Genomic DNA, 3693 nt, shown 5'->3' with positions numbered 1-3693 from the left:
GCCAGTTGGTCAATGAAGGGATGACCAGCGTGAAGTTCTTCGGGAACCGTGGCCTGAAAGAAATTCTAGACTCTATTCTCAAGTTCAACGGTCGTGAAGTTTGTGTCGACCAACTCTACAACCATCTGAGACACTATAGAGCAATGTGGGTTCATGTCTGCAGGTTGAAAATGCTTGAGGAGGTACGTTGGGTGGAGAAGACATTAGCAATCATGATGGATGATGATGCATACTATTCCCAAATCAAGGTTAGAACAGTGCACCTTTTGTTTCACTTCATTCACTACATGTCGTTAGCTTGCACATGATGAAGAACTAACTAACTAACATCATCATTGCAATCACACTAGGAATACGGATCTCATAAACAAGCCCATAGATATCTATACTCAGATGAAGATGATCTACGCGGATGTGTTCTAGCGCTCACTCCCGCTTCGGTTCACACCATGCTCTGAGCACAAGGCTCATACTTGTGCATCAACAAATGTTGGATATTTTGGAACGGGGCTAGCGCTAGGCTCATACGGTGGAGGAGCGTCGGTGCTCCGGAAGCCCTCCAATAGCGAGCAGATCAACAGATTTCCATTGTTCAATCATTCCCACTGAACCTTCACCTAAAACAGCTACAATGGCTGACAATCATGGTGAACCAGAATGGCGCGGATGAGGTCTACCAGATGAGCCTGGAGATGGTAACGAGCCCGGAGACCATGGTGTGGTAGAACACCTACAATCGCAAGTCGGCCTCGTCTGACGAGATTTTTGAGGCTCACCGGCGTCGTCGTAGGAAAATCCAGGGAAGCTCTCTGGCTTACGCTGCAAAGTGGCTCTCAGAGAGATGTCGCGATACGCCGACGAAGCATGATGCTGGATTATTTTCCTGAGATGATATGTAAGATTGTGCATGGTTCTGTATTAATTTGTATTGTTGTAATTTTCCTTGAAATTTTTGTATTAATTTGTATCGTTGAGTTTCCTTGATTTTTTTGTAGTAATTTGTATCCTTGGATTTCCTAATCTTTTGTGAGAAAAACGTTCTGTTTTATTTCCTGAAATTGGCACCAAATTATATGAAAAAAGGAATGATTTGTACTAATAACGATTTACTTTTGGATTTTGTCGATTCCCTTCTGTTCTTCTCCAATCCGTTCATTTTGGTATCCAAATGGCAGGAGGGAATGTGTGTATTTTCCCTATCATTGAAGGGGATCCCAAGCGACCAGGGAAAGTAGCCTTAGGGGTTTGGATCCCTGGGTGATTTGCCCCTGGTAACCAAAAAAAGTTCTTAGGGGTAGCATAATCCCCAAACTTCTTTTGTACCGTAGTGCTAATTTTTTATGTTGTTTGGGATTCAGATGAATGATAAAAACAAGTAACTATCTTTTTTTTTGATTTTCAATAGATAATAAAATATAAATAATAACAATGAATAAACTAAAACGAAACTAAAACTAAATAATAAGATCTATTAAGGTTACGAGGATAGCAAAATTGCTTCCTCGATAAGGCACTAGAAAAAAGGTTGTTACCTTTAATCCAGATTACAGTTGCAATATAATACTCCCTCTGTTCCTTTCTATAGTACCTATAGATTTTTGGCATTTGTTTCAGAATATAAGGTTGTAGCTTAGCTTTTTTTTAATTACCCCCTCCTTGTTCAGCTCCCAAATCGTCCAGGTCCCAAATTTGTTATGATAAGTTAGTAAGATATGGATTTCCCAAGTTTTACGTTGATCTCAAATCGTCCATCTAGGGGTCTTATGTAAAAAATACTCTTGTGCTAATTTCCGTGCCAAAAAACTATAGGCACTATAGAATGGAACAGAGGGAGTATATTTTTTTCCTTGAAGACCTAGGTTTATCGAACCTTGGAAGGTATTTGATGTTGGTTAAGGAGTGACTACAATAACTGATAATTGGTTTTATTCTACTTTTACCGTACTTTTTCAGTTTACTTTGTATCTTGTGTTGTGTCGATGGATAGAGATAGGTCAGGGTTAAAGTTTCACCTGCAGCTATGCGTAAATGTGTGATAAAGATAAAGTTAAGCATATTCATGTGTAAATTATCTAAAATAGATAAGATTTGTGGGTAGCACATCCGTAAACACTATAGCATGTGGTCTCGTGGTCCAACCGTTATACACTGAAGCACTGGGATATACTGTAGACGATTATTAAGTAAAATATGGATCAAAGCATTAAGATAGATGATGTCGTTGTTACTCCTAAGTGGATCACTAAATAGATACTATACTCCCCTTGTTGTCACTAGCTTTCGCGCATAGATGCCGTTTACCACACATCTTACCTCGAACCTTGATCAATCCTAAGCGGCCTCAGATACCTGATAAGTCATGTGATTGAGGTATAGACAATGATACAAATACAAATCTCTTATGAATCACCACACAATATTCTCATGTAATTAGATGCACATAATTGTTGCGAGGCTAATCCTCAACTTGCAACCCGTGAGGACTACTCACTCATAATAACAAGATCAATGATAGAATACACTGTAGAATTACTTAGATCAATACCTAATATCCTTACAAGGTCGTCGATCACGAGAAAATCATAATTACAAGCTATGGCTATGAGATGGAGATGATGAACAATGGTGCGGTGAAGCGGTGGATCTTCATCGGGTGTGTTTCTAAAAAAAATGAAACCGTGTCTAGGAGGAACTAGACACTTTTTGATATAGTAGAAGCGGGACTTGGCTTGACAATTCCGAAATTCATCCCTGAGAGGAATCGAACTCCGGTCGTTAGGGTGCACCACTGCGACCCCAACCACTAGGCTAAGCCCACATCGTCAAAAATGAATTAGTGCTAGGAGGAACTAGACACTAAATGATATAGTAGAAGCGGGACCTCGGCGTGAGAATTCCAGAAATTCGTTCCTGATAGGATTCAAACTCTGGTCATTGGGGTGCGCCACTGCGACCCCAACCACTGGGCTATGCCCACGTCCTCCATCGGGTGTGTTTCTGATGCAATGTGAGAATGACGGCTTTCCGTGTGACGGTTGGAGTCTCGAAATATATAAGAGCCTTCACGAAAGTTGCTTCATTTGACCAGACGAATGCGGTACCATGTGGTACGGGTGGACGGTGCAGACGAGCCCCACCCGTACCAATGTTCCTTAACACTATTGGACGCGTCTATTCGATCCCAGTTGAGTTGTGATTATTGGGAACTCATGATTCTTCCTTTTTTTTCTCTAGATTTCTCCATAGAAATGTGATTTCCTGTATTAAATAATTTAAAATAAGGATTTGCATATCTTTGCAACAATTAGTCATTATTATTAAGGCTAGAAAGATATTTCACCAATTGCTTGACTTAATATGTGATTTAAATGTGTATAAAGATGGTTGTTTTCATAGCCATCAGCTGTCATGCGGGATGGGTCTCGGGAAGAGAAAAAAATTAGTCTGAAAGTCAGGTAGTGCGAGGAGAAAAGAACGACGAACGAAGGACAAAACGGATAGAAGCTAGAACCGTCACATTGTTTTTTAGGTAGTAAAGGTAATAGATCCCGCGATAAAGATAAAGATAGAAAGAAATAGATTTTTTTACGATTAGAGATAGAGATAAAGATAGAGACATAGATATTTTTTTGGGAGTTGAGAAGAGATAGAGATGTAGGGATTCGTTGCATAGAAAACAAAAAATTTCTACCG

The sequence above is a fragment of the Lolium rigidum genome, chromosome 6 (assembly GCF_022539505.1).
Source record: "Lolium rigidum isolate FL_2022 chromosome 6, APGP_CSIRO_Lrig_0.1, whole genome shotgun sequence".
In the NCBI taxonomy this organism is placed as follows: Eukaryota; Viridiplantae; Streptophyta; class Magnoliopsida; order Poales; family Poaceae; genus Lolium; species Lolium rigidum.
The sequence above is the reverse complement of the archived record's forward strand: the minus strand, read 5'-3'. Positions refer to the sequence as shown.